General features: G+C 47.2%; 1 protein-coding gene and 1 long non-coding RNA gene across 3 annotated transcripts in view; one reads left to right on the top strand and one right to left on the bottom strand.

The window, feature by feature from the left end:
- The window catches only part of RBM19 (RNA binding motif protein 19), a 135,058-nt gene that overhangs the window by 55,891 nt on the left and 56,300 nt on the right, over positions 1-22,867 (top strand). The gene's annotated exons all lie outside the window — the stretch shown is intronic.
- On the bottom strand, positions 12,098-22,659 carry LOC141999406 (uncharacterized). The gene is made up of 3 exons (XR_012642003.1): positions 22,648-22,659; positions 22,133-22,238; positions 12,098-12,130 (listed from the first exon to the last, which is right to left on the bottom strand). It is a non-coding gene; the product is annotated as an uncharacterized LOC141999406 (long non-coding RNA).

Below are 22,867 nucleotides of genomic sequence, written 5' to 3'. Positions count from 1 at the left end.
GATTTACTAATAGTTCCACACACTGGATTCAAAACACCAGGTTACCTCTGACAATGTGAAAATGTGCTTTCCATAAAATTGCTTTTATTGAAATCAAATTGCAGATGCAGCTTTGAGAGATACTAGTACCTGCTTTCAGATGCAAATGCAGGGATTGTGCATGTCTTTGTCTGTCACCACATTATAAAAGTGTTCATGGTTGGTTTTTTTTTTTTTAAATGAAGATTTTCTTTCTTCTTGAGGTCTGCTCATGCAGTGCTGGAAATCCCAACAGAGCAGTATTGGACTAGTGCATGGGAACAAGCAAATGAAACAAACCAGTCTAGTTTCACTGTCCAAGATGAGCCATGAAATAATAAGTTAAATGGGTTTTCAATGTTCTTTTTAAAAATTGAAACTGAAAAGTGTTTAACAGAATAATTTTTTTAACTCTGTCTTGACAGCGTTACTTCAGTGTATGTTTCCTTTCTGAGGTCTGAATATTAATCACAGTAGTTGATTTTAGTGAGTTGCTAACATTCCAGACCGCAAGCCTCCTCATTGCTCCCCTAAACCTCTCCACTGAGCCATTTTCAACTGCCTGTTCTTACTCTGGCTGATTGTCTAATGCAAACTAAGAATTTCCAGGGTCCCTCACTGTGATTTTTGGTGATGTAGCTCTCACCGATGCACTAAGCTGAACCTAGTGATGGGGCTTAATTAGTTTCCTACACCCCGTTCCTTGTTTTTCATCAATGCTTTTCTGTTTTTTGTTTGAAATACCATGTTCAAACGGGTTACCCTCTGGCAATCTCCCCCCCCCCCCCCCCCCCGTATCTGTTTGTTCTGATCGGTGACTCTAAGGTTCGCATGTGCGTGAATGGGTGCTTTTTAAGTTTCTTCTTCATAGGAAGTAACTTGCTGAGTCCCAGTAATCTTGTTCAACATCTCCTTTGGATACCTATTCAGTGCTATTCATATTACAAGGTATTATTCTTTTGTCTGACCTGTTAAAAAGAATATTTTTGTCGTTGGGCAGAGGCAAAGCATGTGTGTTTCCAAGATGCATGCTTGACTATTAAGATGGCTTTTAAGTTGGCCATAAGGGTTTTTAGAAGCTGCTATACAGAAATTGTAGTTCACCTCTAAGTTTGTAATTCAAGGAACAATCAAGATTGAAAACAAGTATTAAAAAAAAAAACCTTTTTCTATTTTTAGATTTCTTGAAATATTGAGAATGAAAAGCACTTTAATTTTTTGCATTTCACCATGAAGATAGGTCAATTTCACTATCTTTTTTTCAGTAGTACATAGTGTATTTTATTTTTCAGTCTTCCTCCCTTCATGGGAATGTCTTAATAAAATCACATTCTGTTAAAGACACCCAAATGCTTTCCATTCATGTTGACATTTGCAAAATCCATTCTTTGCATTGTTTTAACAAGCTGCAACATTGGACTGATGTTATTGGTGTTCCTTTCAATCCAGTGGATTTTAAAATCCAGATACTTTTAGCAAGTCTTCACTCTCGGTGCTTATGTAAAGGCACAGTACAGTTTTATAAACCTCTTGTAAGTTATCCTTTCCTCCCAGGAACCTTAGCCTTGCAGGTGAACGGACATCTAGCTTTTACGTATTTTTGCCTCTTACGAGAGTGGTTTGGGGAATAGAGCCCTTGAAAAACCAGGAAGAGCAGTTGGAATGTTCAGTGTTTGATTTGGTTTGAGAGGGAATCGGGCAGCAGCAGAAACGCTGCCCTGCCCCCTGCCCAAAGCCCTCCTGGTGAAAAAGACAAGTCAGATTGGAATTGAGACGCATCCTTATGTCACATGACCAAAGCATGGATGAAATTAGAAGCCAGCCTGACTCTTGCACTAGGAGAGACCTTTCTGAGAGTGCTGAGATTAGGGGTCGCCTCACCAGATTGGAAGTTGTGAACCAAAAGGAAGCTGCAGCATCCATTTCTGTCTTTGGCTAGGATGGAAAAGGTCAAGTTAAGCTGGTTCTGTGGTAGCCTCTTAGGGCTGGCTCTCTGGACATCAGATGGCAAGTCACCAACTGCTTCAATTTATAAGCTAAATACTTCGGGCAAGAAAGATAAGAGTGTGTGTGACAAAGTTCCTGCTCTACCTTGGTGGGTCTTCCGCTTATTGACGGATTTGCTCGCCTTGGAGCTTCACAGTAGCCCTCAGTTTGGCCGTTTTCATGAACCCACAGTCCAGGTCAACTCCTCCTGTGTCTGACCAGGAGTTGGGAGGATTGGGGGGAACCCGGGCCCACCCTCTACTCCGGGTTCCAGCCTAGGGCCGTGTGGAATACAGCTGTCTAGAGTGCCTCCTGGAACAGCTGTGCGACAGCTACAACTCCCTGGGCTACTCCCCCATGGCCTCCTCCCAACACCTTCTTTATCCTCACCATAGGACCTTCCTCCTGGTGTCTGATAATGCTTGTACTCCTCAGTCCTCCAACAGTCTGCGTTCTCACTCTCAGCTCCTAGCGCCTCTTGCTCCCAGCTCCTTACACGCACACCACAAACTGAAGTGAGCTCCTTTTTAAACCCAGGTGCCCTGATTAGCCTGCCTTAATTGATTCTAGCAGCTTCTTGATTGGCTGCAGGTGTTCTAATCAGCCTGTCTGTCTTAATTGTCTCCAGAAGGTTCCTGTTTGTTCTGGAACCTTCCCTGTTACCTTACCCAGGGAAAAGGGACCTACTTAACCTGGGGCTAATATATCTGCCTTCTATTACTCTCCTGTAGCCATCTGGCCCGAGCCTGTCACATATTCCCCCCGCTCAACACTACGGGGTTGGGCAACTTGGGACGTCAGGTAGTGTACTCGTGACAAGCCATCTGCATTCCCATGGTGGCTTCCAGCCCGGTGTTGTATGGTGAATTGGAAAGGTTGTAGGGACAGGAACCATCTGGTCACCCTTGCGTTCTTCTCTTTATTTCTCTGCATCCACTGGAGGGGTGCATGGTTGGTCACAAGGGTAAACCGTTGTCCCAGAAGGTAATAACGTAGTGTTTCCATGGCCCATTTCACAGCTAGGCACTCTCTTTCAACCACGGCATACTTCTGCTCTCTCGGGAGGAGCTTCCTGCTGAGGTAAAGGATTGGTTGTTCTTCATCTCCGACCATCTGCTATAGAACAGCTCCCAATCCTACTTCAGATGCATCTGTTTGTAAAATGAATTCTTTGTTGAAGTCTGGGGCTATGAGCACGGGGTTACTGCAGAGGGCTGTCCGTAGATCCATGAATGCTTTCTCTGCGGCATCTGTCCACTTCACCATGTCTGGACCCCGGGCTTTTATCAGGTCTGTCAGGGGACTCGCTCTGGTAGCAAAATGGGGAATAAATAGTCAGTACTACCCCACCACACCGAGGAATGCCCGGACTTGCTTTTTCCGATTCGGCCGGGGCCAATTTTGGATAGCCTCTAGTTTGTTTAGTTGGGGCTTGACCATGCCCGTTCCTACAATGTAGCCAAGGTATTTTGCCTTGGCTAGCCCTATAGCACACTTGGCTGGGTTGGCTGTGAGGCCAGCCCGTCTTAGCGTGTCCAGAACCGCTTCCATCTTTCCTAAGTGGGTTTCCCAGTCGGGGGTGTGAATAATCACGTCATCCAGGTATGCCGCTGCATAACTGGTATGGGGCCGTAGGAGCTTGTCCATAAGACGCTGGAAGGTGGCAGGTGCCCCATGCAGTCCAAAAGGAAGAACAGTATATTGAAACAGACCCTCTGGTGTAGAGAGTGCCATCTTTTCTTTCGCATCTTTGGCAAGGGGAATCTGCCAGTATCCTTTTGTTAAATCAAGGGTGGTCAAAAATCGAGCATTGCCCAGGTGGTCAACTAACTCATCGATATGGGGTATGCATCGAATCTGGATATCTCATTCAGCTGGCGAAAGTCATTACAAAACCTAGTGGTGCCATCTGGTTTGGGCACCAACACAGTCGGGCTTGACCACTGACTGTGGGACTCTTCGATGACTCCCAGCTCCAACATCCTTTTTACCTCTGCCTTGATCTCCTCCCTTTTTGCCGCTGGGACCCGATAGGGCCTTAAAGTTACCTTTGCCCCAGGGTCTGTGATAATGTGGTGATATGCTTCAGTGGTCCGACCTGGTTTGGTTGAAAGCACATCCTGGTATTGGTTGATCATCTCAGTTACGTCCTTTTCTGGTTTGGTGTCAGATCAGTGGATATCCTGATCTGCTCCTGCATGTTATTTCCCTGGATCGCCTCTCGTTGGTGCCAAGGCTTTAAGAGGTTAATGTGATAAATTTGTTCTTGTTTCCGGCGTCCTGGCTGCCGCACCTTGTAGGTTACTTCTCCCATGGGTTCAACCACCTCATAGGGCCCTGCCATTGGGCCAAAAGCTTGCTTTCTGCCATGGGTACCAACACCATCACCCGATCCCTTGGTTGGAACTGTCGGACTTTTGCCTGGTGATTGTAATGGGTTCACTGGGCCTCCTGCGCCTTTTCCAAATGTTCCCATACAATAGGGGTGACCCGGGCTATCTGTTCTCACATCTGCAACACATGGTCAATTATATTTCTCCCCTCATTGGGTTCCTCTTCCCAGATTTCTTTTGCAATATCTAGTATGCCACGGGGGTGGCGTCCGTATAATAATTCAAAGGGGGAAAACCCAGTTGAGACCTGAGGTACCTCCCGGATTGCAAACATAAGGTAGGGTAGTAAGGTGTCCCAATCCTTCCCGTCCTGACTTACCACTTTCCTTATCATTGCCTTGAGGGTTCGGTTAAACCTTTCTACCAGCCCATCAGTCTGCAGATGATAGACTGAAGTTCTCAGGGTATGTATATGAAGCAGCATACAGAGCTCCTTCATTAGCTTCGACATAAATGGGGTACCTTGGTCTGTTAATATCTCCTTTGGTAGCTCCACTCGGGCAAAGATCCCCACCAACTCTTTAGCTATCGTTTTAGAGGCCGTGTTCCGCAGAGGGACGGCTTCTGGGTAGCGAGTAGCATAATCCAGAATGACAAGTATATATTGGTGGCCCCGGGCTGTCTTCTCCAGGGGTCCCACTAGACCCATGGCTATTCGCTCGAAGGGGACCTCTATGATGGGAAGGGGTACTAAAGGTGCCCTCAAGTAGGGATGGGGATTGTGCAGCTGACGCTCCGGGCAGGACGCACAGTACCTCCGCACTTCTTCATGAACTCTGGGCCAGAAGAATCGTCGCAGGACCCATGCCAGGGTCTTCTCTACCCCCAAATGCCCCCCAAAAAGATGACTATGGGCCAGACTTAATACGGCATTCTGGTGTTTGAGGTACTAGGATCTGCTGTACCTTCTGCCCCTGTACTGGTGCAACCCGGTATAAGAGATTCTTCTTCATTATGAAGTAGGGTCCTGGTCCCCTGGGTTTTCCCTTCCACGGGGACCCCATCTATTTCGGTCACCTCCTTCCTAATGTTGTCGTACCTTGGGTCTTCAGCCTGGTCCCGTCCAAAATTTCCTCTCCCGGGGCTAATCTGCCCGAGATCTAGGGGGCCAGTCTCTGTTGCCTCTACTGGTTCAGAGGCGTTAGGGTGGGGGCCCGACTCAGGTGCTTCTCCCTCCTGGGTGGCCTCCTTTTCAGCTGCTCTGGTCCACCTTCCTACAAGAGCGACCCTCTGGCTTTGGCCCAGTATTCGGTTTCCCAAGGCCTTAGCTGCCTTCTTTCCCTTTTTGTCTTTCTACGCTGTCTGGGAGTGGAGAACAAATCTGGGGATATTTCAGAGAAGGTTGGGGGTTGACAGTCTACTCTGTATGCCTTACTACTTTCAGGGCTTCCCCCTTTCTGCAATTCCCCTACCGGGAGTAAGTCTCCAAACCCTGGGAAGTCACTCCCTATGAGCACCGGGTATGGGAGTTTAGGGACTACACCTGCTGCTACCTCAGTAGTGTTCCCCTGAATCTCGATTTTTACTGGGATGGTGGGGTAATAACCAACTGTCCCATAGAAGCATGTTATCCCCGTACGCTTAGCCCACAGCAGCTGACTACGCTTCACGAGCTTCCCTGAGACAAGCGTGATAGCACTCCCCGAATCAACCAGTGCTGTGGTCTCTACCCCATTTAGCATCACTGGTCTGGTGTACATATGTGGGGTTAGTGAGACCCCCACAAGGTGGATTAGGGAGCATGGATCTGCCCCATTTCCCAGGTTACACTGCATAGGCTCCTCGGCATTGGGACACTGTGCAGCTATGTGTCCCCACTCCCCGCAGGCGTAACATCTATATGGAGCCCTAGGCGTTCCCCGGTCTCTTGGTTTGGGCAGTCTAACATCACGATCCTCTTCCCCCCCAGTGCTCCGACTCTTTGTGGCTTCTGGTGGGCCTTCAGCCCCCCTCTTTTTGCACCTGTGCTCTCCTGGTGGCCCAGTCACCCAAGCTCTAGGGCTTGGTGCTGCTAGTTTAACCCAGGGTGCTTCCTCCTTAACTGGTCGGGTCAGCTCCCTCGCCATCCTTCGCCTTTCTACCAGCGTGACAACCGCGTCGAAGGTGGAGGGTTCGTTCTGGCTTACCCAGGCGCGAAGGTCTGGCGGTAGTCCTCTCACGTACCGGTCGATGACAAGAACTTCTAGTATCTCCTTCGGGACTCAGTTCGTAACCACTTTCATGGGAGATGGATGAGGTCATATAATTGGGACCGTGGGGTTTTGTTTTCCTGCTACCTCCACTCATGATATCACTGGGCCCGCACTGTGGTCGTTATCCCAGATCTGGCCTGGATCTCTGCTTTCAGCTGGGGGTAGTCTACCGCAGCTTCTTCAGGCAAATCATAGTAGGCCTTCTGGGCGTACCCACACAGGAATGGAGTGAGGATGCCAGACCACTGTTCTTGGGGCCAAGCCTCCAGCAGGGCTGTCCTCTCAAAGGCCAGGAAGTATACCTCTACATCATCTTCCTCCGTCATTTTCTGCAACCAGATGCTGGCCCTCATGATCTGCGTCCCATCATGACCGCAGTTCAGCTCTGTAAGGGCCTTTACGTGGTTTACCAGTTCCCGCAACATAGCCCGGTCTTGAGCAGCCTGGTCCATCAGCAGGCGATTAGTCTCTTGCTGCAGCCGCACTGCCTCCCGTTGGGCGGCTGCCTGGACACGAGTAGCCTCCTGCTGGGTAGCCATGGATTGTATCAGTGCCAGCACTACCTCCTCCATTGTGGTGAGAAAAAAAAATAAACCCTCTCCTTCTCCCCCCCCCCAAACACCTTCCTTCTTCCGCTGCGCACACCAGATCCCACTTCTCACACCAGTTGTGACAAAGTTCCTCCTCTACCTTGGTGGGTCTTGTGCTTGTTGGCGGATTTGCTCGCCTTGGAGCTTCACGGTAGCCCTCAGTTTGGCCATTTTCATGAACCCACAGTTTAGGTCAACTCCTCCTGTGTCTGACCAGGAGTTAGGAGGTTTGGGGGGAACCCGGGCCCACCCTCTACTCCGGGTTCCAGCCCAGGGCCATGTGGAATACAGCTGTCTAGAGTGCCTCCTGGAACAGCTGTGCAACAGCTACAACTCCTTGGGCTACTTTCCCATGGCCTCCTCCCAACACCTTCTTTATCCTCACCATAGGACCTTCCTCCTGGTGTCTGATAATGCTTGTACTCCTCAGTCCTCCAACAGTCCGCGTTCTCACTCTCAGCTCCTAGCGCCTCTTGCTCCCAGCTCCTTACACGCACACCACAAACTGAAGTGAGCTCCTTTTTAAACCCAGGTGCCCTGATTAGCCTGCCTTAATTGATTCTAGCAGCTTCTTGATTGGCTGCAGGTGTTCTAATCAGCCTGTCTGTCTTAATTGTCTCCAGAAGGTTCCTGATTGTTCTGGAACCTTCCCTGTTACCTTACCCAGGGAAAAGAGACCTACTTAACCTGGGGCTAATATATCTGCCTTCTATTACTCTCCTGAAGCCATCTGGCCTGACCCTGTCACAGTGGGTAAGGGTATGTAACAGCCAGTGCCTGCCAGTGGAACAGTACAAGTATACTGCTTAGAGGAAGGAGTGAGACAGGGTGGTCTAGTGGATAGAGAACTGCACTGGGTCTTGAGAGACCTGTTCCTGGCCGTGCCGCTGGGTGACTTTGGGCAAGTCACTTTCCCCTCTTTTTGCCTCAGTTTTCACCTCTGTAAAATGGGGATAAAGATACTGACCTCCTTTGTAAAGTGCTTTGAGATCTAGTGATGAAAAGCTCTAGGTAAGAGTGGAGTGTCTTTTAGAATTAAAAGCTCTTTCTTCTCATAGTTGATCCCATTCACCTTGTCAGATTTCAGAGGCCTCCTTTCTGTTTAGTCGCCTTTATCATGGGAGCTCCCATAGACCATTCTGCTAGCAAATGGTATCTGGGCACAGAATATCCTCTCCACTCCCGTTGGGTTGGGGCCCTTCTTGGCTTTTGCACAATTCCTTCATCCCTGTGTCCCGGCTGTGAGGTCTTTTCTGCTACCCTTTATGATATGAGGCAATGATCTAACCCTTTATTCTGGACAGTCTAGCAGGGGCATTTTCTGACTTGACCCGGGGGTTAGAGGAAGGGGCAAATGCCTCGTGGTTTCTAGTTCCCTTGCGTGGGGATTCATTTCTTTGTGTGATTCATCTGAGCTCCACCACTTAGGCTGGAAGAAGAGGTCAGTCCAGGGACTCCTGTACTCCAAAGCCCAGGGTGCGATCAGAGCACCTCCTCATACCAGGCGCAACTGCTTCTAGCATAATCTGGCCTTTGAAAAAAACGTACTCTGCAATACAATTGCTTACATGGAGCCAACTGCATCTTCAGAGCTGCTTCCCTACAGAATTGCCACTGTTTGCACCTTAAGCCCACATACATGCCAGAGTGGCATGCCAGCAACAAAGGGGTTAAAGTGGAAGCAAGGGGTGGAATTAAGGTATTTCAGATGCTCATTATTCATTGCCAACTTTCCCCAAAATCGTATTAATTTCACGCTGTCACGCAGGACTGCGCTGTCTTGCTCATCAGTGTCTGGGAAGGCGGGAGCTGTGATGGGATGGGAACAGAGAGCGCTCTCGCTTCAGAACGGCTGGTATTCGGAATGATCATTGGTAGCCTCTCTCTGCTATAGCACTGGCCCAGCATGTTCAGGCTGCCTGGGTTCTGGGGGAGGGAGGCTGCATCTAGGAAACGGGAGGGGCGCGTCTCCACATGATGGCCCCTGTTGATCATTTTCCACCCCGCTGCTTGCACAAAAGCCTCATGAAATTAGGTCTGCTGCAGCAGGCAGGTCTACTCTGCAAACAGCGGCACAGGAGAAGGGTGGGAGGAAACTGTACTACCTGTAGGGAATAAGGAAGCTTTTACACGTTGGACTTTGGTAAAAGCCTTCTTTACATGCAATTGCCATCTGTGACTGGGAGGATTCTTGCAGTGGCGGGGGGCAGACATGCAGTGAGGCTGTGTCTATAAATTACACTCCCATTTTAAAAATCTTCCATGAGCCCGTCCCCTGCTTACCTCCTTTCAGTCCCTTCACCTACTCCGGCTCTGTTGGTGCAAGAGCTTTCAACTTCCAGTCATCTGGAGCTGGATCTCTGCCTTTGAGTCTTCATCCCCTCTCCTAATACACTGTCTTGTATTTTATGTAATACCTTTTCATCCTGAAGGGATCCCACAGCATTTTCCTAACTGTATATTTAACAGCAGTGAGGGGGTACAGCCACGTCTGGGGCAGAGGGCATCAGCCAAGCTTGCAGCGTGTTGTACAACAGTGGAGGAGCTGAAAATTTAAGTCCAAAATTCTCAAGTCCGTGGCATCTCCATGTCCATCAAAGCAAAGATCATGGCCTTGGCCTTTTACGTCTGAAAAGAGCCTTTCCTGGGAAACTTTAATTTACCCATCTCAGAAGAAGAAAGGGTTGTGGCTCTAGGGACTTCAGAGCTGGAGCTTAGACCACTCAGCTATCCCCTTGGCCTCATCTGCAAACCTGCTTCTCCTCTCTCGCCAATGCTGCTTAACGTTCCTCTCCCTTTTGTTTTTATCCTGTGTTTAAAAAACCCCACTGTAAAGTTCATTGGGAAGCAGCTTGTGTCTGAGGTTCTGCGCAGTAAAGATGTGTCATGTAAAACACTCAGCTTTGAGAGCTTAGAGGAGCTGCATGTAGACTCACCGGGCCAGATATTTTTTTAGAGGTGTGGAGCTCCCAAAACTCGAGTTGGAGCTGCAAGCGCTCAGTTTCTTTGGAAATGGTGCCCAGCAGCCTTTTGCCTTCTGTTCCTTTTTAATCTCTTGTTGAGCTCCCTGACTCTGAATCTGCATTTTCATGGGTACAGTGAAAGTTGGGCCCAGTGTAGGTACAGTTGCTCCAAATAATACCCTAGGAAGAGACCTTTGTTGGTACACTGCGCTTATTGTTAGCTCTTCAAGCAGTGACTATTTGCAGGAATACTATATAAAAACTCATCAGCAAGGTTTGCAAGGTTACATTTGAACTGTGTGAGGCTGCCAGCTCTTACCAGCTTCCTTCTCTTATTGTGTGAACAATTCTGTGGGACTGTTTCCAGATGAAGATTAAAGGAACTGTCCAACCTTAAAAGATACTCTGCTTGAAGAGAGTCAACCTTTCTGACTCGTTGCTCCTCCGTGCACGTGCCAGTTCCTCTAGAAAGCCTCCTCTTAAAAGACAAGTTACTGTCTTCAGTCCCTCTTTCCCTAGACATCGTGAGCGGATGTTATGTATATTAGGGAGGTAGCATTGTCCAGTTGATAGAGCACCAAACTAGGTGTTGGGAGACCCAATTTCTTTTCCTCGCCTTCTGACTGACTTTCCACTTGACTGAACAAGTCACATCACAGCCCCGTGCCTCAGTTTCACCATTTGTGACATGAGAATATGCACTTCTGTAAAATGCTTTGAAGTCTGTGGAAAAAGCCCTACATAAGTGACAAACACTACTACTTTGTTGCTCCAAGCATCTAGGATTAAAGGTCCCCCCCCCCCCCCCAACACTTCTCTCCTATGACTTAGGCTGCTCCAAGAAGACTTGCCCACTTTCTTTAGATTGTAAGCTCTTCATCTGTGTACAGTGTGTTGTACACTGTGGGCACTACCATAATCCAAATAGCTGTGGGGACCCCTAGCTGTGACCCAGTTCGTCCTCTGCAGCACATAGATTTAGAACTGAATTAACCAGACCATACACTGCTTCCTGAAGTCATCCCTGATCTAGGACTTCTCCAGCTGAAGTTCAGAAGGCTGCAGACTGTTTGCTTAAGGATCGCTTTGTTAGCGCAATACTCTTAATTTATTTTAATGGGGCAACCACACTTGTTCAAACCTAAAACCAGTCTTCTTGGGGAAACCTCATGTACTCAGAGTGGAAGTAAGATGCAGATTTTTAACAGAGGTGGGTAATTAACCATTGGAACAACTTAATCTTATGATGGATTCGTCATCACTGGCAATTTTAAAATCAAGACTAAATGTTCTCCTGAAAGAGATGCTCCAGTTCAAAGAGGAATTAGTTCAGGGAAGTCCTGGGGGCTGTTACACAGGATATTCCTGTGGGAGTTCTGTGCCAAAAAATTCTGTGCACAATATTTTAAAATTCTGCATATTTTATTTGTCAAAATAACACAGTATAATCACAACAGTTTCAATTATTTTGGTAATTTATTTCAAAATACCTGTCAGCAAGTGTGTCTGTAACAATACAGACAATAAAAAAGATTCAGGAAATGTTTTTTGACAGAGAGATTCCTTACTAGGCATATTAATACAGAACTTGGAGTAATAGTTCATTTCAACTACAGTACAGAAATGTATTTTCCATACCCCCTACTCAGCCACCCTCAGACCCCATGTGGCCCTGAACCCCCACTCAGCCACCCACTCCCATTTGTCCCTGCATCCCGACTCCTATTCAACCCCCGCACTAGCCCTTCTGGACCACAGTCTGTGACCCCCCCGAAAGCCATATGCCCCACGATGGCCATCCTCACATGTGCCATGCCTCCTAACTTGGCCCCACAGGCAGGGCGCTGTGAAGAATGCTGCATCTTCTCTTCCCTAGCCGAATCTGGGGCTGCTCCTGCCCTGGACCAGCTGCCCTTTGTCCTGATGCCACAGCAGCCCCTGCTGGGTAAAAGGCGTAACTGTAGCACCTCTCCGGCAGAATGTATTTCCTGCAGAGAAGAAAAAATTCTGTGCGTGCGAATTCTCCCAGGAGTAACAGGAGGTCAGACTAGATGATCACAATGGTCTCTTCTGTCCCTGTAATCTGTGAATCTATTCTGCTCTGAGTCAACCTATTTCTGACACCTTATTCAAAGTCTGTGTTTCAGGTGAAACATAAAACCCAGACCACGACTGCTTGTGATCTTTAAAATCTAAAATGTAACTCTTTTGCCTGCAACCCTGGCAACTGGGTGCACAGACAGGTACTTATCTAGGTGCATGCATATTTTGTGAGAATCAGTGTAGGTGCCTATATTTGAAACTGTAAGCCTGAAGACTTCTTTACCCTTTCACAGCTGTAGGAATGGGAGCCCCATGTTGACTTAGCCCACTTATAGCTTTGGATAATTGCATCCTATTTCCCTACATTTTCCCTGCAATTTCAGTTGGGAGAAGTTATTCTCCTTCCTGACTCTCAAAAAATATAGATACATTCCTGGCACAAAACAGCTGTTTTGTCCCACCCCAGAAGTGGCTGCATTTCAGCAGGGGAAAAGATCTCTGTAGCGTACACTAGCTTTAAGTGCTTTTGGGTCTGAAAATGCAGCTTATAAACACAAGGTGGTGTTTAATAGAAGTGTTTGCCGCTTAGAAAAGGTGAATTCCACTCTCCCTTTATAGGCATGTCTCTTTAAAACATTGCAGTTTATTTTGGGGTATCCTTTTCTTTCCTCCCTTCTTATAGGACTTGGGTGTGTTACATCTCTCTCTTGGATTTGTCTGAGTGTGCAGTGCTAGTGGACTGAGTAGAACATTGATCCCACCCCTCTCTGATAGCCCCTCATTTGTATCTCATTTTCACATTATCATCCAGCCTGTGACTGCAAGGCTATTTTGACAGCACCTGTCAGCAAGGTGCAAGCGTCTGCCATCGCCTCTGATTGGTTGCAGACACCTATGGCATTGTGCTGAATATTATTACAGATGTTTTAGCGGTGGGGGGAAGAAAGGGAACCAAAACACACACGTCCCCGTACAACGTTCTGAGTCTTCAGTGAGCTGTTCTGTGGTCTCTGGATTCATTTGCATTTTTCTGGCTCCTGCTGAAGAATGGAGCCATAAAATGCTCAGGCAGTGTGGTGGTTTTTTGTGTGTGTGTGGTTTAATTTGTTTTATTTAAGAGGCTTTTAGTTGGGAGGGGGAGAAATGGAAGAGGGTGGTAAAGCCATCTAAGCAGCCACTTAGTCTCGTCAATGTCTATTTATTAAATTAGTGAGGTTACGTGGCCAGGGTTCACAGCTGCTATTACACGGGCTCGCTCTGCTTACAATATATTGCATGCCAATACAATGGGACCATATTTAAGAGAGCTGTGGATAGGTACAGCTTTGCTTGAGTAAATCCCATTTGTACATTCTTGAAATCTATATTGTACTACTGTGGAATCGTACTAAATTAATACCTGATCAAGGCATAAACCATTTTTCCTCTTCCCCTCCAGACAGCATGAAAAATCTAAAAGAATTTACACTACACTACGCTACACTAAAAGAATCTAGTGTTACATGATCAAAGTGGACGGACTTCCTATGCACCAAATTCAAAGCACGCAGGAACTCTAGTAAACACACAAGTGCAAAGAGCACAATTTTGGTGGTGCAATTAAGATATGCTTTTATCATGTGATTACTCTAAACATTAAATGGCGATGTCAATTTGCAACAGTTTATTAGACTAATCTTAGTTTAAAATGTAGGATACTCTCCTTCAAACACTGGGCCTTATTCTCCTGTACATAACGGCCCATTTACTCTGCTCTGGTAGTATAAAGGGCCCTTAACATTAGCATAAATTACATGTAAGACCCTTTTACGCCTGCACAGCAGTGTAGCGTAAATGAGGATAAGGCTCATGGATGGAACCACTCATGCTAGTAACCATTGTTTGTTATTCCTTTGAATTACTGTATTGTTCCACGTAAAAATCAGGACTCCATGGTGCTTGCTACTGTACGTACAAACAGTGACACAGTCCCCCCTCTGAAGAGTGCACAAAGTGTGGAGAAAGCAAATGCTGTTCCTAGTCTACAGGTGGGAAACGGAGGTACAGACGTGGTTTGCCCAAAGTCACACAGGAAGTCCGTGGCAAGGGTGGAAACTGAAACATCATCTTCTGAGTCCCCGTCTAGTGCCAAAACCACAAGACCATCCATGTTTCCTCGCCTGGTAATAAATATTTCTGCAGGATTTTTCCTGTCGACTTGTCTGTATAGGCTTGTACCAGGGTGAGATATGTACGTGTGCATAATATAGACGAGAGCCCACTTAAAAGAATTAGCTAGCTCTATTATAGTAACACAACATCAACTGATTGTTACAAATGCAAACACAGACTCTTAAAACTAGGTTCTGTCATGTAACATATGGGCAAAAGTATTTATTCACTCTACTTTAAAACTGATTTAAGTTGGTATGGCATGTTTAAATTCTGAATATATACCATAGATAGGGGGTTCTCAAACTGAGGGTCATGACCCCTCAGGGCGTCACAAGGTTATTACATGGGGGCAGTGATGAGCTGCCAAAATCTTAACAACTGGTTCTCTCCTCACCCCACGAAGGGGTCGTGGCCCACCCTCGAGGACTCCTGCCCCATCCAACCCCCGCGTTCCTTGACGCCCTCCCCCCGCCGACCCCTGTCCCCTGACTGCCCCCAGAACTGGGCAGGAGGGTCTCGTGGGCCACCGTAGTGGGTACCCACCCTGCCCCTAAGAGCCAGAGGGACCTGCTGGGGGGCGAGTTGGGGAGTCCCGGCGGTGCTTACCTGAGGCAGCTCCCAGGAAGCATCCGGCAGGTCCCTCTGGCTCCTAGGGGCGGGGGAGCGTAGCTGCGGGGGGAGCAGGGGGGAGCGGCCGCTCCCCCCACTGATCACATCAAAAGCTGCGCCTTAGGCGCCGACTCCGTGGGTGCTCCAGGGCTGGAGCACCCACGGGGAAAATTTGGTGGGTTACCTGCTGCGGCATGGGTGGACCTCCCCCCCCCACCCCCCCGAGCTCACATCTGCTCCGCCTCCCTGGGCCTAAGCGCGAAGCCACCGCCTGCTTCTCAGCCCTCCCAGGCTTCCCACGCGAACAGCTGATTCGCGGGAAGCCAGGGTGGGGGTGGAGAAGCAGAGCGGGGCGGCGCATTCAGGGGAGGAGGCGGAGCAGAAGTGAGCTGGGGGCGGGGCGGGGAGCTGCCGGTGGGTGCTCTGCACCCACCAAATTTTCCCTGTGGGTGCTCCAGCCCCAGAGCACCCATGGAGTCAGCACCTAAGGTGCCACTTTTGGCTGGTTGTTAAATTTAGAAGCCCTTTTAGAACGGGTTGTCCCTCGTGGGACAACCGGTTCTAAAAGGGCTTCTAAATTGGACAACCGGTTCTAGCGAACCAGTGTGAACCAGTGTGTGGGGGGGTCGTAAGCTGTCAGCCTCCAACCCCAAACCCGCTTTGCCTCCAGCATTTATAATAATATGTTAAATATTAAAAAAAAGTGTTTGTAATTTATAAGGGGGGGTTGCACTCAGAGGCTTGCTGTGTGAAAGGGGTCACCAGTACAAAAGTTTGAGGATCACTACAGAGATTGCAAAGCAAATCTACAGGAGAGTAAGAGAGAACTATTAGATTTGCAGTGTCCATTTGGCAAAAGAAGGCTGAGCTACTCCGTTGTGCGTAGTGCCGCTATTTCCAAGGCTGTACAGGCTTCTGCTATCATCATCCCTCGGGCTGATACGCAAATAAGGAGGTAAACATTTTCTTGTATGCTGCAGTTTTATGTTTAATAAGGTGCTTATACAGAGAGACAACCTACAGCCAAATAGATACTTGGACACGAGGCTTTATTTGTGGTGTTTAATGGAAACGGACACCCAAATTCAAGATTCAAATACGAAAAATACTCTGTGTCTGAACGGTTATTTCGTTTTTTTCATTTCATCAGACTCTGAAAGGGTATGTTAACTCCATGTTCTACTATGTCCAGTCCCAATTTTAAAAAGACCTGAGAGGTGGGTGGGGAAGTTTCTTCTCTTTGGAGACCATGCCCCACACTCAGATCTCATGATTGTTATTTTACTCAAATAATGAAAACAGACACTTAGTTTGAACTTCATTTTTAATATATTTGCATTTCTTAATCTGTGTGTGCTGCTCTGTTCTGATTAAAATAAATAATCTGGTTACTTTTGAAGTTTTATTTTGCAGCTTTACAGGAATGGAAATTCTCTTGCAAATTGTAGCTATGTTCAGATAGGTGTCTGCCTAAAAATAATATCTGGTGCCTCTGTATTTATTCTCCATCAGATCAGATGCAGTCTGCTAAAACTGAACCTGAAATGAATGTCTTTCAGCTGCTAGCACCATAATCTCAGCCTGGTATCTAACAGATACTCTGTTTACTCATATAGCACATGGGCTAAATAGTTGGGGCTTTTCTTGGTGACACTCAAGGCACAATAGAATGTGTTCTCAGTTAATGTCCTCCATGGAGCCAAAAATTTAAATGTCTGGCTTTGAAACTGATTCAGAAGAAGGCTATGGGAGAGTAGATTTGTAGTGGGCTCTCCTGGAGCGGCTATTTTTTTAGTTTAAATTATTTTTGACCATGGCTGCAATTTAAACATTTAGAGTTGGGATTTTCAAGGGGAGGGTTTTCTAAGGGAGTTGGGCACCCAGATCTCAGGCCCGGTCGAGCCTTTGTGCCACTATCATGGTGACTTGGTGCTTTTGAACTCTGAGGCCCTGCTTCTGCAAGTTGATCTGCACAAGTAGAATTACAGTCTAGAGTCCCAGCTCATGTGGGATGCTCTGCCTGGGTGGAGCTCTCACTTGGCTTCAGCCACACACAGTGTCTCGCATGGTTTGGGGCAGTAGATCATAGAGCTTCCTGTTGACACATGTAGGTACCATCTAGTGACCCAAGGTGGAGTTGCATCTGTGTATCAGAGGGCAGAACTTGGCACCTTGGGGTATGTCTGCACTGTAGTTAAACACCTGTGACTGGTCCTTGTCAGCTGCGGAGCTGGAAAATTGTAGTGTAGATGCTCGGGCTTTGGGACCCTCCTCCCTCATAGGGTCCCAGAGCTTGGACTTCAGCCTGAGTGTCTATTCTGCAATTTTACAGCCCGGGTCAGCTGACACGGGAAAACCACAGATATTTAATTGCAGTGTAGAGACACCTTTGGAGTTTGCTGTGTGGCATATTTTTTAGAAGTGGTGATACTGGCAAACTAGGCTTTATAGCTCTTCCAATTTAATCCATTTCTGTACTTCTCTAATTCCAAAGACATTCCACTGGGGATCTCTTAGTCACTACCTCTGTGGACCTAGCAACATGCATCTTCCAAGGTGGGGTTTGAACTAGGTTCTCCTGCAGGCAAAGTTAGATTATTTGGCCTCAGCCACCCATCATTCCCCACCTTCCCTACTGCCACTGTGGCTGGTTAAATTATTCTGTAGGAGCCAGCACTGTAGAGCTGAAGTACTGTGACAGTTGTACCATGGCAACTGTACCTGTCTATGTCTGTCATTCTCCTCTAGCTGCAGCTGAGAAGCTGTCGAAAAATAATCATTATTTGGGAGGTAGAAGGAGTGTGCGGGGAGGGAGAAGAGAGAGAATTTAAGACAATACAATTCTTCTTCCACAATCATTGCAAATCTGTACAGACCTGAGAAAGGAAATGCCCCTTTAAAACTGGCTTTAAGTAAATCTCTTTACGGAATTTAGTATCTTGCACAACATTAAACCTTGCAAAGTGGGATTAAATTAAACAAAATTAAGAAGCCAAACCTGATACTAACACCTGTTTAAAATGAGTTAAATGGAGGGATATTGACATTTTAAACCCCTTCCCTGTGCGGCTGAAAGAGGATTTTTTTTGCCCAGTTTTTGGAATTATGCTTATTCTGTTTAGCATGCAGCCTAACTGTGTAATTACACGATAGACTGGAGGAGAATTTAGTGTCCGTAATACCAGTTACAAAGAAGAGCCCTAATTATGTACATCATCTCAGGTAAATAATACATCGGGGGTATGGAAGGGCATAATTATCATTCTGAAAACCTGCCTAATTACTAATTTACTGGGAATTTCGGAAAGCTTTTGATAAGATCCCTCATAAGCAACGATTAAGGGAAATAAACTGAGTAAGGGGCAAAACCTTGTTACATTTCTAAAAACAGTCTAAGCAAGGGGAAACGATGCTAGTGATTAACTTCTTAGAGGGCTCTTGAGAGAGGAAGGATGGGTTTGTGGGGAGGGTTCTGGACTAGTACTAAGGAGACCAGGGTCCTGATTCTGATCCTGGCTTTGCTTCAAAATCCCTGTGTGGCCTTTGGTCAATGTCTGCCTCTGTTTCCCCCTCTATAAAAGAGGGTAATTGTTACCTATTTCATATGGGTGTTGAGAGCATATCGATAAGTACTCAGAAGAAGCACATATGGTGGCCCCTGAGCACCACAGAAAATGCAGTTCACATGGATAAGACCTGTGGGTGGGTATTGGGACAGCAGGGTTTCTCTATGCTAATGATTTGGAAGGTGATGCTAGAGTGAAGTGGTGGTGGAGAGTTGCCAAGTTTAGATCACAGAACAAAACAACAACAGAGCCCATGCCCAGATGGATTTAAATCTCTCTGGGAGAACAGAGCAGGAGGAGGAGAGGTGATATATATGGATTAATATACTGGAAATGTATGTTACAGTTTTCCTCCCCAAAAACGTCTCTCAGATACGGATGGGCCCTGAACTTGTAGGATCCTGTGAAGGGAGAAGAGACTTAGGAATTGGGTCAAACTGACTTCAGTGGAGTCGTATATTAGGCAGAACCACCCACAGCTTTCTATCCCATACGCATCACATGTTATTGAAAAGCAGAGGGGACACTTTGTGAGTTAACATCAAATAACATTGTAGCCACCTCACCTCGCAATTTTGACAGTGGGAACCTAACCGTGTGAGGGGGCTGACAGCAGAAGCCCTTGCTGCCCTGGGCGGCTGACAACGGGAGCCCCTTCTCTCAGCCCTGCACACAGCGGGGCTCCTACTCTCAGCCCTGGGATTCCGCTGTCAGCCCCGGGCAGCCGACAGCAGGTGACCCCACTCTCAGCCCCGGGCTCCCACTCTCTGCCCCAGGTGGCTGACAGCAGGAGCTCCCATTGTCAACCCCACACATGGCGGGGCTCCTGCTGTTGTCAGCTTTTCCAAATTACTGCAAATGATACCTGTCCATTATTACTTTCAATGATTTTCCGTGGCTTGTCCACAACTCAGACGCAATTATTTGACAATCATCCTGTGATTCAAATGGGGCCTTAATGATAATGAATGTATTAAACAAATACTGAAAGCCACCTTGGGCTTATCTCCCTTGGGAAACACTGAGTTATCCTGCTGGGATTTTGCTTGTGGTTTGGGGGGATCCAGGTCTACAAAAGCTGGTGCTTAATCCTCTAAGCAGCTACTTCGCCTCTGTTAGCTGTAGATACAGTATGCATTTCTTCTGTTGTATACCATGCTTCCTAGCTCTGCCTGTACCCTGAAGCTGAGCTCTGGGCTTGCTCCATCCCTCCGGCAACCATGACATCACGTGATCTATACAGATGCCTTTAATCCCAAGTGCGTGGGAAGGTGTAGCAGGACACAGCAATAAAACTTCAATCAACAATGAAAACAAATAAGTCAACTGGTGGTCCCATGTGAGAGGAGAATATTGGCTGACAAGCAGAGGAAGGGGAGAGACATCAACCCATTAGCAGGAGCATTAAGAAAAGAAGGGATTTGACATGACAGTCAAAAGACAAGAGGGCAAGACACGCAAAGAGTTAGTGCTAGAAGAACAAAGCCAAGGTTCTTAGCCATGGTGCTAGAATCCTGAATCACAGGGAGAGAATCATAGAATACCATGGTTGGAAGGGACCTCAGGAGGTCATCTAGTCCAACCCCCTGCTCAAAGCAGGACAAATCCCCAATTTTTGCCCCAGATCCCAAATGGCCCCCTCAAGGATTGAACTCACAACCCTGGGTTTAAGGAGGCCAATGCTCAAACCACTGAGCTATCCCTCCCCCCAATGCCTGAAAGGATGTGAGCACGACAGTGGGGGAGTGAGGAGGGGGGAAAGGTAGGTTTGGGACAGTACCTTAAAAGGAAAGAAGTGAGAATAAGACAAGACAATAGTTGCTGGCTGGTATGAGCTCAGCAAAGTGGCAGTGAGAGGGGTGCGGAGGGATAGATGTGACTAGCAAGGCTAAACAGAAAGAAATGTGCCACCCTATGCAGTGGCTGAAGAGAGGATTTTGGAAGAGCTGCAGAGAGCACCCACTCAGGAGCTTCACTCCCTGCATCCCACTCGCTTCACCAGCAGCTTTTTTTTCTTTTTGTACCTGTTCACAGCATGTCGTTTTATTTTACCACTTCAAGCTGATCCCATTGACAAATCCCCACCTCTCCCTATATTCATAGTAAGCTCAAAAGAGAGAGAGAAAGCCACACTTCATTTGCAAGTCCTTCTGCTGCGTGTGTCACTAATGACCACTCTAATTATGATATCGCATAGTCTCCTTATTCAGGGGTGGCCTAATCCAGCTGCCTTTTGGCATCTCATTGGATCAGGGGAAGTTTGAAAATTTTTGCGATGAAAAGGGAGTGGGTCCGGGGTGGAAGAGCGACCTCCTGAGAACAGGTCTGGTTTTTGGCAGCAACGCTTGTTTGTTTCCACCTCCTGCTCCCTCTTCTGCTGTCTCACAGGTTCGCTGGTGGGCCAGTTCTCGGAGAGGCTGTAGAATCATTTTCCAAACGGAGGAGCGAAGCAAGGAGGTGGGGGGGGGGATGGGAAGTCAGCAGAAATTAGCATGAAAGGCTCCTCTGCTGCACTGTGGAGCGCGAGCGGGGAGATAAAGCGCGAGCGTGCTTTGTGCCTAGCCGGCGACATGATAATTGGCTTTCCTTCCTAGCGAACTTTGCAAATGATGCTCTTTAACTCGTCGGCGAGATAAACAGTTGCTGTGGCAGGTGCGCCGAAAGCGCCGTCTGGCTGTAATTAGACACGTTTGCAAGAGAGCACCCTGAGAAATCTAACCGTGGCATTCATTCTGGGCACTTCCCATGGGCCACGCCACCCACCCCCTATCCCTCTCCCTCTCTGGCTCTTCTCCTTTTAGCATAGAAAGGAAAGTCCTCCTGCTGACTCCCTTCTGTGTTAGTTTGGACCACGTGTGCCACAGAATAACTGTTAGGTGCCCTTTGGCTGCAAAACCCCAACTGACCAGCTGATTTTGAAGCCTTTCTCTCTCTCAATCACACAGGGCTTGAGGCGGTTTGCATTGTTTGCAAACCAAAATCACTCTCTTGTGTCTTAAAACTCATCAGGACATTTGGAGTGTGTCATTATTTTTCTTTACCCCTTGAATATGTTTGCATTTGCATTGCACCTTTTTTTTTTAATCTCAATGCACTCTGCTAGCACTAATTAATTAAGGAATTAAGCCTCACACCACTCCATGAGGTTGGTAAATATTATCCCTATTTTGCAGGTGGCAAACCCCAACAACAGGGCTGTTGTGACTTTCCCAAGGTCATACAGCAAATCTGCAGCTGAGTCTCGAATAGAACCCACAAGTCCATTCTCATGTTATAACTATTGGATTATTTAACAGATCAAACTTTGCAGCTGATTAAGGGCTAGCACAGCTCTAAATACTGGCATCTGCTTGAGCTCTACCCCTAAAGATTAGCTCTGGCTTTTAAAGATAGCTACTCTTCATTTCCATGGGATGTTTAAACAGGGTCCAGCCAAACGGCATTCCAAGCTGCTACCATTATTTCATGGAGTAGTCTGCTTCCCTGGAAAGCTTGGTGTCGCCTTGCGAGCTAAAATACTTTTGTTTTCTAACTCTACTTCTCTGTCTCACTGAATCTAGTCTTAGAATCTTCAGGGAAATGAACTATATACATTGAATGGGATTGCAAAGCACATACAGCATAAGTCAGGATCATCTAACTCACTGCTGAAGTGCAGCTCCTTCTGGGCTGGAACACGGCAGTTGTCCAGTAGGGCATACCAACACTATCCAACAGTGCAGGTCTGGAAATGGAGAAAAGTTAAGTATCATTTCTATTTGAAACTACAAAGGGATTAAATAGGCAGAGAATTATTATGCAAGATGGAATTTGGCCTGGACACCAAGGCTAACAATTCTACTCCTGTTAAAAGTGCCAGGGGCTATAAATGACCATAAGTAGGTGGGGCCATCTATTTTCCATGACACACACAATATGGCACCCCCAGGATAGAGTGCCACCCAAAACTGTTATAGGGCATTCCCTTAGTGCTGGCTCGGAAGAAAGAGTGCCCCATGCAGAATCAGCATCACCATTTCTTGCAGAACCTCCGACTTGCAGGTCTCCCATCCCATACTGGCCATGTCCAGCCTGCTTAGCATGCAAGATCACAGTTTGAGACGGCATGTACAGCCGTTCTAGACTTCTCTTACCTCTTCCTTCATTAGTAAAGGATGTATAAAGGAGGGGGGGAGTATCTGTTTGCTTTGTCTCCAGCGTTTCCCTCTTCCACAAGGCATGCCCCCAGTTTCTGGCCTCCTGCCACAATCCTTTCCACAGCTCTAGTTGAAGAAGCCTCCAAACAAGCCTTGTGGTGTAGGGTGAGCAAAAAGCCAAACAAGTTTGAAGACAAAAGTGCTATCTAATAAAGCA

The sequence above is a fragment of the Natator depressus genome, chromosome 15 (genome assembly GCF_965152275.1).
Source record: "Natator depressus isolate rNatDep1 chromosome 15, rNatDep2.hap1, whole genome shotgun sequence".
NCBI classification, from domain to species: domain Eukaryota; kingdom Metazoa; phylum Chordata; order Testudines; family Cheloniidae; genus Natator; species Natator depressus.
Note: the sequence above shows the minus strand (reverse complement) of the source record. Positions and strands in the feature narration are given on the sequence as shown.